Source organism: Lissotriton vulgaris, chromosome 6, assembly GCF_964263255.1.
Source record: "Lissotriton vulgaris chromosome 6, aLisVul1.2, whole genome shotgun sequence".
Lineage (NCBI taxonomy): Eukaryota > Metazoa > Chordata > Amphibia > Caudata > Salamandridae > Lissotriton > Lissotriton vulgaris.
The window spans coordinates 180,892,648-180,905,742 of record NC_141694.1 but is presented as its reverse complement, the minus strand read 5'-3'; the positions used below and the strand labels follow the sequence as shown (position 1 = coordinate 180,905,742).

At 49.7% G+C, this 13,095-nt stretch overlaps 1 protein-coding gene across 1 annotated transcript in view; it reads left to right on the top strand.

The window, feature by feature from the left end:
- LOC147706984 (cytochrome P450 2K1-like) overlaps positions 1–13,095 on the top strand; it is a 233,287-nt gene that overhangs the window by 89,263 nt on the left and 130,929 nt on the right. The gene's annotated exons all lie outside the window — the stretch shown is intronic.

Genomic DNA, 13,095 nt, shown 5'->3' with positions numbered 1-13,095 from the left:
ACTTTAACTTTGACCAGATAGCTAGTTAATTAATTGCAACAACATTTTACATATTTCCCAACACCAGCTGAACCTCACTGGGAATGCAAAAGGATGGAATGCTCATGATAGCATGAAAATGTAGACATTGTCACTCTGCGGCAGTATGGACCAATCTCCCTAAACTAGTCAAGAAACACTGGTCCTGTTGACCAACGGTTCATGGCAATAGCGGTCTCCAGGGAAGCAATTCCATCAGTGTAGCTCGACCATGGGTCTGCATCGAAGGCTACTCTGGGGATGTTAGAGGGGGCTTTCTGTGCGATTGCTGGCATGTCTCAGACACTTGTTCGAGGGCCATCAGATTCAAACCCAAACAGTATGATGGATCCTGTTGACCAGGTGCAGCTTCTACCATACATGAGCTGTACATATATTTTATCATCTGCCTCAGACGTTGATGTATACTCCGTTCCTGCAGATACAGTGAACTCTACTCCACAAAAACATAGAAATACCTGCATTAAGTTCCTATGGGTACATGTGAACTGATTTTCTATGACTATTATACAATATAAGTTAATTGTGTGTGCATGAATCAATCACCCCCACCGGGCTATCTCGGCGCACAGTCAACCCAAAAAACTGAACGCAAGATCTAAAACAGTGCCGTTTTAATGCTTTCCTAAATTTGCTCTCTCAAAGGCGGGAGCCCAAGGCCCACAATGCAGTTGGCGCCTCTTGTGGCATGGTCATGAGACACAGGAGTAGCCAGGGGGCAAATCTAGTCTCAAAGAATTGTGGGAACATTTGCTTCAAATGACGTATTTTTCAGTGCCTTTTACCTAAGCATCATTAGAAAGAGCATAGGTTTAAAAGCGGAGCGGTAAAGACATAACCATGCAGCTACAACGCACTAAAACAGCTCAAAAAAGCCGTAGATACGCACACATACAAAGCTCAAAGAGATATCAATCACATACACTGTACATGCACAGACGCGGGCACATTACAAAACACAGACATAGGCACACAGACACAACACACACCCAGACATGGTAAAACAGACAGTGAAAAGACACAGTACACATTCAGACACAGGCCTGGCCCAGCACACTGTACACACTGACATGGGCACACCGCACACAGTGCACAGACACAGGCATACGCCCATGATTTTACTCAAACACACGCTGCACACAGGCATACCACGTAAAAAGTGCATAGACAGTAGACACACAGACTTGGGTACACAGAAAACGCACACATATAGACATGATCCCACATGGCACAGTAATATATCCAAGGTCTAAAATGCATATATCCAGAGACATAGTAAGACACAACAGCTAGACACAGGTCACATAAACATGGGCGTCACAAATGATTCAAGGTTTCTCTTTTTACCATGGTGTGCTGCAGGAAGTTTCCCTGGGTCCTACTCCTACATGAATTTCAGTTGGCAGTAAAGAGCTCGCTGTGATATGATACTGCGGCAAGTGGGCTTATCCTAGTGCAAAAAGAACAAACAAGTCTATGTGACGATATGATGTAACCACCGATTTTTCTCCCAACTAGATAAATAAGCTGAATCAAACATTTGTGAACCACCTCTAATTAAGGGAGAGGCACAGAGGATTTATGAGCCCACTTTAGGCACTGCTGCTCCGCTTTGACTTAAGGTGACTTTTGCTGCACAAAAGGGCAGTAAGTATCTACTCCCCCCCGATCGGCGATGTACATCGCCAATCCAGGGGGAGTAGATATGGTCTGAGAGCTATTAGACTAGAGAGGAGCTTAAGAAAGTTTCTTGGCTTTATAAAGGCTCTGTGAGGGCTTTGAGTAGTAGTAAACTTTTAAAGACGGAGCTTTGGGTGCGTGTGCACTGAAGTTAAATTTCGAGGTGGGCCATAAGTATGGAAATGAAAAATCTGTCCCCACAAACAAAATATCACCAGTACGCTCCCAAGCCACGTTTTGGCTAGTAACTACACACAAACCTTACAGGCCCCCATCTCGCCTGCGCGCCCTGAAAAATCCGGAGACTTTGCTGGAACTGCGCAGAGTAAGTCTGTGGCCTTCTTTTGGGACAAGGTGAGCCCCTTTCTCTATTTCTGATTGCACAAGTCGATAACACTGTCACGGCACTGGGCAGGTGTTACTTCCGGGAGAAAACATTTCGTCTCTGTGGCATTGCACACAATCGTCAATCATTAGCCTGCAGGGGTTGGAGCCAACAGGCCCTGTACAAATCCCTCCCACGCCTACAGACAGCAAGCAGTGCGTTCTCGTCGGAGAATTCAAACAAACGACGGATATGGTGTTGTAACTGAGGACAGTTTTGCATGTCCTGTGCCGGTGTACGCTCAACTTCGGCTCCGCTAACCGCACTTCAGCCTAAACACTAGTGAAAATGACACAGGTAAAGGGCGGTTCTTGTTCAGCAACTTCTTCTGCCATATGACTCATTCCCGTTGGTTGACAATTGTCATCAGCTTCCAGCAACTCAAGAAGTAAAGTAAACCATGCAACAATTAGGGAGAAGGGGCGAACGTTAAGGGATGCACGTTATAAGCAGTTTCTCCTCTACAGACGCAAATCAAACAGAGGCAATGCCAATAGGTCTGTGTTGCATGTGCGAGCGTGAAATTATATGCTACGCACGTGCACGGTGTTTACATTTGCATCCTAATGCTGCATAGGAAATAGACACAAGCGTATGTCAAAGGTGCCTTCCCACAGTCGGGCTTTAAAAGAGTGTTATATAGTGCTGCCTGTGAAGCATTACAAGCAGAGAGCAAGAAAATCGATATGCATTAACTTGGAAACAAAACACTGTATTAGTGTAAATCAAAATGTCAATCATTAATTGCCCAAGGCCCAGCCTAGCCAGACCTAAACATTCATGTAGGATAGTGACTGCCCTCTTACCATCTGTTCTGCTGCCAGAGAACAAAATCCTAAATTATATTGTATTCTAAGACAATTTAATAGAATTACCATGTGTGCGCCCCTGAAAGTCCAACCTCAGGCAGCGAGATAAATAAAATGCTCACAGCTGAGCGGAAGGCAAGCACTTTGTTTGTGGAAGCGCATAACTTCCGCCCAATCAACACATGCACTCTTAAGTCCCAACATGTGAGCTGGGCGAAAGTCTCCAACTGGCGATGCTGGCGATGCTCACGAATTGTCTGGCGACAGCTGAGCTCCTCTGCACCCATTCATAAACAGGGGCGGTATGGCACTTTGATATGTGGCGTGCACTACAAAGAGGTATTTCTTTATCAAGTGGTCCAAGAGGACAAGAATGGCGAAGAAACTGCACAATACACCCACAAGGAAAGCCACCAGTTTCACATCCAGTTATCCGGTGATATGCAACGTTCAGTGACATCTATAATCTTTCGCCTCTAGCAGCTGATGCAATGTTGTTGAAGGTTGATCGCACGAGCGTCTTTTAAATGTTAGAAATATACCTCTCCATTGTGGGGAACCTGTTACCTGCTACAGAGAAAGTGAGAGAACTTCAACTTGCATGAGACGCTTGTACTAAATAATGGAGGAAGCTGAAGTATGCTAACACTAACAGTGATCAACAGTTTGAGTCGCACGATCAGATCTCACTCAGTGGCGGCGAGGTAGGGCTTGAACCTGGTGACAGTACTGGGGGCAAGGGGGTAGCGATACTGACGGCGCCAACCAACCAACAATTTTAATAAACAAACCACTACTAACCAGCACGAGTGACGTGACGGTCTGACGGACGGACAACTGAACAAGGAAGAACTCAGTGCTGCTCTGCTGTGTCAGAGTAGAGAGAGAGTAGACTAGAGAGTCCAGTGAAGTTAGTCAAGTACTAGTGACGGTCTGCTGGCTGCTGCCTGGCCTGCGCACACGAAACAGAGAGGGAGCCCCCGCCCCCTACAGAAACTTAAGTACAGTGCAACTAGTAGGAAACGTCACGGCGCACACCGACACACGTCCCCGAATCATGGCCAATCACTGAATGGCTTCACATGCCGCTGAAGTCACAGTGATTGGCCATCATGCCATGACTGATAAAGTGCTGCTGAGCCTGCCCCAGTGTCCCACCCACCCACGCGCAGCATCCAATAATAGATTGCCTGTATTTCGGCGCGGTGGACCAGCCAATCCTGGCCCTGCATAAGCGCCAGGATTGGCTAGGGGGGCACACAGTCTACTCGCCCTGGCGCCTTCTCAAAGGACGGGGTCCAGCCAAAGACACACACCCCTGGCCCCTTCGGTCCCTCTCAGTCAACTTGACAAAGTTGACGGCTAAAGCGCATGCGCGGGTAAGTTTCCTCCTGAATTCCTCATGCGCAGCAGAGTCAGTCAAGTCAGACACTGATGTTGTTGTAACCCAGCCCCACCCCCTGCGCACTACCTATTCCATCGGGTCTGTCCTGGTCGGAACACCCGATTGAAGCGCTGCATTTTTTTATTTAGGTGCTCTCTCTTATTTAGGTGCTCACTCTCTGCTGCAGCCTCAGGTGCGTCCACCAGGCTTAGTGGGGCTACGCCCCTACGCCCCAATGGATGCACCGCTGCTGTTGAACGAACAATGGTATATTTGAATACTCGGTCCCTTGTGAGAAATCAACAGGAAATATTTCACCTCTTGAACTCCGTAAAACTAGACATCTAGACATTTTAACTGAAACATGGCTCTCCCAGGAGTCAACCCTGAAATCCTTGCCAGTCTCCCTAGCAACTACTATATTCTTCAGGCCAGTCATCTCTTAGGGAAAACAAGGGGAGGGGTGGCTGTCATAATTCATCAAGAGTTGAAGTTTACCACCCTTATAGCGATAGATATCCCCTCTGTGGAAAGCCTCGTTATTAAACTAAACTCCACCCTGACCCTCCTGACCTGTGTGCTGTTGTATAGGCTCCCCCATAAAATGCCTCTCTTCACGCAGTTATTTGCTGAACAAATAGCCCATTTAGTAGTCCATCATGCCAAAATACTATTAATTGGTGAATTTAACTTTTGGGCCAACAATAATATGTGTGGTCCAATTCTCATTAGAACTGACTTCTGTTCCACGGGCCGTACAGGCACGAATGGACTCACACTCTTGGCTTTATTGCGACGTGGCATCCTGTGTGGGGGCAGGTCCAGTGTTTCCAACCCAATCAACATGGCTTCCCAGTCCAGGGAGATATCTTGCTTCCTCAGCCCCCTCTCCTCCTCTCTCCGGAGAACAGCTCCCTCCGCCCTACCCCATTGGGGCACGTCAGCTTGCCAGACCGTGACCGCCGGGCATCTGGGGGACTTACACCGCATAGTAATCACCCTAATTGCCAAGATAAGGGTAAGATCCACAAACTTTAGTCGCACCTTCTGAACCTTGGAATACCTGCGAAGGCCCACCAGGCAATACAGGGCGTCTTCCGGGACCGGTAGTTGTGTCACTGAGGCTAGGGAGTGTCGCACCCCCTCCCAATAGCCCTGCAGTCAAGGACAAGACCTTAGCATATGGATGAAGCCCGCCTCATCTCCTCTACATCTGGGGCAGCAATGGGGGGAGTCCGGGAACATACGGTGTATTCGCTTCTGCGTAAGGTACGATCTATGCAGCACCATCGCCTGTATGAATTTGAGCCGTTCATTACGCAACACTTTTTTGGGATGCTGCAGTATATGTTTCCACACCTGGTCTGTAATCTCCACACCGGAGTCCGTTGCCCATTGTTCCCTAGGGGAGGTAAGAGCGATCGCTGCATTTGCCCTCACTCCAGTATACAACCAACACACCAGATGTCCCCCAGATCCCATGTAATAGAGGAGATGTACTAGGGTATGTGCGGGGGTTCAGTCTGGTGTGGGGCCCAAGTGGCTTTAATGTAGTGCGTGATAGTGGCATATAGCAGGCAGAGGCGTGGCGGCGCCCCAGTGGCCTGCAAAAAGGACTCATGGTCCATCAATGTACCATCCCCGAAAAAAAGCTCCCACCTCTTCTATCCCGCTGTGCGTCCAAGCCTGAATTCTACTCTGTGTGAGTCTCGCGTGTGGAGTGGGCATGCCCAATAGCGGTATATTCCCAGCGTATGGGGTTGCCATAGATGTGTAAGCCAAAGTCTTCCTCCAACATAGCAGGGTAGTCCGCAGTAGGGGGGCAGTCGGGAGGAATCCGGGCCCTCAATAACAACAGGGTGTGTAGTTCCCCTCTATCTAGCCTCTGTGGTGTAAATTCAATCTCGCATAGGTTCCTCCCTGTGGTCCAATATGACAGCCACTGGAGTTGGCTAGTGTAGTCGTAACCCCGGAAGTTGGGAAACCCTAGGCCACCACTCTGTGTCCCAAGCTGAAGTTTCCGGAGACTTATGCGTCTCCGACCCGCGCCCCAGATGAGGGTAGTCAGCATTGCGTTCAGCGTATTAAAAATGAGATGTGGGAGAAAGACCAGCAAATTCACAAAATAATATAGCAGACGAGGTAGCATCACCATCTTTGAGATGGCAACCCGCCCCATTACTGAGAGGGGCAAAGAAGACCAGAATACCACACTGGCACGGAGCCCCGTTATTGCCCGCTGGATTTTGCCTTCTATCTGGTCCTCTTGCGTTCTATATACATAGATACTGAGGTATTTAAAGGTAGCGGGAGCCACCGAGAAGGAGTAAGTGCTAAATTGCAAATAAGTGATGTGTGGTGTTTCTTGGAAAAAGTAACTGGTTGATTTGTCAGGGTTTATAGCCAGACCCGATAGACGTTCAAAGATAGTAAATATATCCGGAGGAGAGGCGCATCAGCCGTGAGCTCTCGCAAGTATTCAAAGCATGTTGTCTGCATAGATAGATAGTAAGTGATACACACCATCGACGCAGATACCAAGCTGGGCCGCCGATCTTCAAAGAGCCAGGGCCTGCGGTTCTAATGCCAGCACAAACAACAAGGGGAACAAAGGGCACCCCTGTCTTGTGCCACAATGGATATTATATGTATCAGAGATATAGCAGGCTGTACAGGCCCTAGCCATCGGGAATGTGTACAATAAACGGACCCATTTTAAGTATGTGTCCAGAAACCCAAAGCATCGCAACACTGCAAACATGAAATCCCATGAGGGGGAATCAAATGCCGGCCTACGGTCTAGTGCAATACACCCAGTGCGGCGGTGGGCCCTTGGGGTAGCCGCCATTACCGTGTGTAACCGTCTAGTGTTAAGTGAAGTACTGCGGTTTGGGAGAAAACCACACTTATCACTGTGGATAAGTGCGGGGAGGTGCGGTTGTATACGATTGGAGAGGGCCTTACTCAATATTTTGTATTCGGTGGCTAACGTAGAGAGGGGACTATAATTTGACATGTGCAATCCGTCCCGTACCGGCTTGGGTATAGACATGACCAGCGCCTGCATTGTGGGGTCCGGTAGTCGGCCCGTCTCCAGAGCCGTCTTGTAGACGGTCTCCAGGGTAGGCACCAAGGACTCCGCGTATGTAAAGTAGAACTCAACAGGAAGTCCATCCAAACCAGCGTTTTATCACGATTTAAACCTTTAATTGCGGCACACATCTCCTGTTGAGTAATAGGACTGTCTATGTTTTTCTATACTTCCTCCGAAAGGTTCGGGAATGGAAGGTCTTGAAAGAAGTCGGCAATGAGAGAGCTGTCCACCAAGAAGGGGGGGGTGGGGTGCATAGAGCTTTTCTAAGTGATCATGAAAGGCGGTATTTATTTCGGCTTGTGTGTGGACCACGTGCCCCTCCATGGTGCGGATACTAGATATGGTCGGCGGGTCGGGTCTGTCTCTAACCATGCGAGCAAGCAGGGTACCGGCTCTGTCCACCTCCACATGTTTACGCTGAAGAAATGTTCTGTAGTCTATTGTCCACAATGTCTCCAGAGTTTCTGCGTGATCTATGTGAGTGGATTGTAACAGCACTCGCTTGGAAGGGTCTGATACTGCCTCCCTCTACGGTACGTGTAACCTACTCTCAATGTCCTGCAGTCTCTGGTGTGTTTCTTGTCTAGCCCCCACTATCTGTCCTATCGTCGCCCCTCTGACCACTACCGTCAGCGCATCCCATTCACTCAAGCGCAATGTCGCAGTGTTTCAATTTTCGGCTAGGTAATGGGTAATAGTGTCGGAGAGTGTTGTGCGAAATGCGGCGTCTTCAAGCAGGTGTGGGTGTAATTTCCAGGTGGGCACTGGAGTAGGTACCATGCCCCATCAAAGTGTGAGCTCTAGGGGACTGTGGTTGGAAAAGGTCTTAGCTAGATATGTGGAGCTGTGGACCTTCGCGAGAAGTGAACTGGAACAGAGGAACCTATCAAGTCTAGTATGGAGGCCATGGACCGGGGAATAGAAGGGGTATTCCTTATGTGTCGGGTAGAGACAGCGCCACAGTCTGAGAGTATCCACCCGCTCGCCCATGTAGTGAATTGGTCCGCGATCTTACTAACAGTTTTACTGTGTAAAGGGGTGTGTGACCTATCCAGGACAACATCCAGCACCGCATTCCAATCCCGACCCAATCAGCCAAAACCCCACTCAGCTTACTCAGAAAATGGTCTTGATCAAAATTAGGAGCTTGGATACTCCCAAGGACAACCAGGGAACCATCAAGTGTGCCCTTCACCAGTATGTACTGTCTCTGATCGTCTATCCTGCGTTGAAGTGCAACAAAGGGAACCCCATGCCGTACCCAGATAGTTGCCCCTCTAGCAAAAGCGGAATAATCCCTGGAATAGATGGTACCCCTCCATTTTTTTACAAATTTTCTGCGTTTCGGAATCAGTCAGGTGAGACACTTGAAGGAATGCTACCTGTGTCCTACGTCTAAAGAGGAATGCATGTATTCGATGCCTATTCTGTATTGCTCCCAGGCCCCTTACGTTCCATGTAATCAAGTTGTACAACCCTATTGTGGCAGCATGCCCCGTCATTGTCCCATGCAGAAGCAGAGCTCAACTCCGCGTGACACTAGCAAGGCAGTACCGACCAGGAGCTCCTTTACCCTAACAGCTTGAACAAAACTTGGCACAACGTCTAAACTGCGCTGGGCCCAACAGTTGTGCACAAATTGTATATAACAAATAACGGTGCATACGCCATGTGGAAGGTAGCCAACCTTATGTCGAAACATGGTCCTCAAATGGCCTAAGACTCAATGGCTCAAAAGTGCCCAGTCTCCCGGTGGGGGGGTCATGTACTTCAGGGTGAGTGGGGTGCTAGCAGCAGCATAGCAAGAGTAACATTAAATAGCACAAAGCCCCCCATCAAGCATCTAGATCTCTAGGTGGCACACAATCCTGTGAACACAGTGGCAGAACTCACTGCTAGCATCTCTCATAACAATAATCGTCCCTACTAGTACACCCGTTCATACAGTGAGCTATCTCTTTAAAAGGATACAATAGTCTTTCTGTTGCTGGGTGCATGCTCGTCTTACAGTACAGTCAGTAGCAGGAGTCCCAAGTGCCGAGCCCCAGCTGCTCTCCTTATTCATCAATCAGATCATCTGCTGTTCTCGGCGTGATGGTGGGGAAGAGTACGACACTATGGTCAGAGTCTGAATGTACCGTACTGTCCTCCAAATCCGTGGCAATCTTGTTTGAGTCTTCGCGGAAGGAGCCGTCCACCGCCAGTGCCCCTTCCTGGTCCTTCTGCTGCTGTTCTCGTGAGGGTCCCGCTCCGCCTTTCCCTCGGTTAGTGCCCTGTGTTCTTCTAGAGGTCCGCTTCGGGGGCGCTTCCGAATCCTGTGAGGAGCCCTCCAGGCGGCTAGCCTGACTAGTACCGATTCACATGACCTCCATCCATTCTTCCCCATCCGCCGGGCTTTCGAAGAAGTGAGTCTTCCTGTCATGCATCACCTTCAGTCGGGCAGGATATAGGAGGGCGTACTTGAGTTGTGCAGTCTGTAGCTTTTTCTTCACCGCCTGATAGAAAGACCTCTGTCTTTGCACCATCACAGTGTAGTCCGGATATAGAGAGACACTGTGGTTTTCATACTGGATTCACGTCTTTTCTCTAGCTTTCGGCAAGAGCACATCGCAGTCCCTATAATTGAGTATTTTTACGATCAGAGGTCGGGGCGGCGCTCCAGATTTGGGTTCTCCCGTCCGTATTCTGTGTGCCCTCTCAACGCAGAAGTAGGGGGAGAGTCCCTCCTGAGCCACATGTTCACGGAACCATGGGGCATATTACCAACAACTAGCGATAATTTTTGTCTCTAACTTGTTTAGAGACAAAAATTATCGCCGCACATCGGCGATTTTTATCGCAGATAAACCTTGCTATTAACAAGGTTTATCGCAAATGCGATAAAAAACGTCCGCAATGCATGAATATCGCTGAAAAGTCAGCGATATTCATGCATTATCGAGCAAATGCTCTTAGCCATGTTATCCACCTCCCATTGGATAACATGGCTAAGAACTGCTCAGGGCAGGTGTTAGCTTTTGGAGATATTCGCGCTTAGCGGGAATATCTCCAAAAGTTGGTAATAGGAGATAGCGATGTTAGGGACTGTTTCCAGTCGCTAACATCTTGGCACGCCCACTTTGCATGTCATTAGTGATAAATATCACTGACATGCAAAGCAAGGCCCAAGATGGTCGCTATCTCCTATTAGCTGTCACTAACTGGTGTTAGCGACAGCTTGGTAATAGGGAGATCATTTTATCTCCGCTTTCTTGGCTTTTAAAGCCAAAAAAGCGGAGATAAACCCCCTTGATAATATGCCCCCATGTTTCCTTGAAGTCAGCCGCCCTATTCCCCTCGAAGCGGTCCGGCAGACCTATAACGCGGATGTTGCGTCGGTTTCTCCCCTCCGCATCCTCCACTCGGTCCATGAGGGAGGTGACCTGCTGCTGAAGCTGCTGTAGGGAGGAGGAGTGGTCCGCCACCATAGGGACGAGGTCCGCAAGGGATTGGCCGTGGTCTTTAACTGTATCAGCTAGTTTGGCATGGTCCGCCTTCAGCAGTGTCAGTCCCGTAGTGAGCGTACCCATCTGCAGCTCCATTGCGGCCCTTGAGTCCCGTATCTCCTGCAGGATGAGATCCAGTTTATCTTGCGTGCCCTCCGTGTGGTCACTCAGGGTTGCCCTGGGGGGGAGGTCTGCTAACCTGGTCCGACATGTTGGAAGGGGGGTCGGTACTCCGTTGTCCCTCCGCTGCCTTTGCCCGGTTCCTGCCCATCGCCCGACGTCACCACCTGGCCTCTCGGCGGGGCATCCCCGCAGTTGGTCCTAAAGGGGTAACGATCCCGCTCCTAGGATTAGTACTGCGCAACTGTACACTTCTGGTATGAGCTAGTGGGGGGTAGTCCTGTCTCTATAGTGGTCAGAGCCCCAGCCAGGTAGTGGGGCGCAGCGCTAGTGGGTTGCAACTCCCTCAGCAGAGTATCCAAGTACAGTGGCTCATGGGGCCAACCATATCGCAATCCGCTCGCCTGCTCTCCTCACAAGTCTCCCCACGTCCCACTCGTGCCAGCACCAGTGTTCACCAGTCGGGTCCCCAGGGCCCAGTAGTTGTCTCTCAATCCGCAGCACCACGTAGGAGGGGCCTTCGGCGTGTACGGTCTCTGGGGGGAGGGTAGGAAACGGGGGGGCCCGACCAGCCAGCTCAGGGCCCCTAAATCACAGACGGGTCCCAGGAAACTCCTGCAGCGCTAGCCAGCCAGACAGCCTCGCCCTCCGTACTTCCCACTCCACCACCAGCCCGTCTCCACTACAGGGACGGTGGCTGTTGCAGGCATCCAGGGAAAAGGAGTCACAAAGTGCCCCAGGCGTGGCTCCGGCAGCCCCTGCACCACTCAATCCACGGGGGGCACACACATATGGCGGAGCAGCGCCGAGCGGCCGTCCGGCCCCCAGCGCGCTCCCTCAGCGCTGCGCCGTCTCTCCTGCTCCGCCCCCCGGCCGCTCACCAGCAGGTCGTATCTCTTCCGTGAAGCCTGCCGCTGCCCAGTAAGTCACCCCGGTCCTCGGCAACCACTCCGTGCCTCTCAAAGGGGTCGATAGCCGGAGCAGGGATCCAGGAAAAGGAGTCGCCGCCCCTCGGGTCACTGAGAGGCCAGGCCCAGCAGCCCCACTCACCGGTGCACTCTGCAAACCAGCTCCCAGCTCCCTCCGGCGTCACGGGACAGGTAGGCCCAAGGCGGTGCCAGCCTCCCGGTTACTCTGCAGCAACTTTCGAGACGCCACCACTACTACCGGGGACTAAGGGCATCCACACCAGCAAGCCCACATCAAATGCGGCCGTGGAAATGGAGTATAAATGCAAATTCCCACTCCCCCCCCCCGTAGGGTCCGGAGCTCTACTGAGCCACGACTGCCATCGCCGGCTGTTAGCCATGCCCCCAACTTTGAAAGATAAGGAAAATTAGCAGACTCCTTAATACAGAAGCTGTTATTCAGGTTGTTCTTTCTTAGGTCATTTCTCATATTGACTATGCTACCTCAATTTACTTTGGCCTCCCGGGGTATTTTACAAAAAGATTAAAATTGGTGCAAAATCAGGCAGCTAGACTGACCCATCACTAGCCGTGATGGCATCATGCCACTCCGCTTATGAGGAAGCTATATTGGCTCCCTGTAACACAAGGCTGTGTATTAAGAAACCGTATGGTGTACATGTGCTCTATAAATATTCTTAACATAACATTATTTGTAGCAGTGCATGATATCCTCTCTGCATTCTTTTGTTGCCTGCTGCCACCTACTATACAGCTGAATCTCAGGTATTTAATTTGAAATGTCCTGATGATGAGCCTTACATTGTTAAAGGATTGAAAACTCGTCGACCACACACCCTGATCCTTTATTCTATATGTAACTTGACAGGGCTCATTTCTAATATTGTGTCATACATAGAATAATGTTTATAGCTGCCCCTTAGTAATTAGAAGTAAAAGAAAATGTATTTGATGCTACCCACTATCTTTGATTGTCAATAAATATGCTTAAAAAAATTTGAGATGAAAACATTGACTCATAATTAAATTCATTGATGTCATTTGAGATTAACTGTGCTTTTGTCAGGACAATAATTCCTTTAAAGTAGCATGTACCCATCGTCCCTATGTGCCCTTGGGTTTCCATAGTTTTTTGTAATCTAATAACATGCATGGCACTACCCTCTAGTT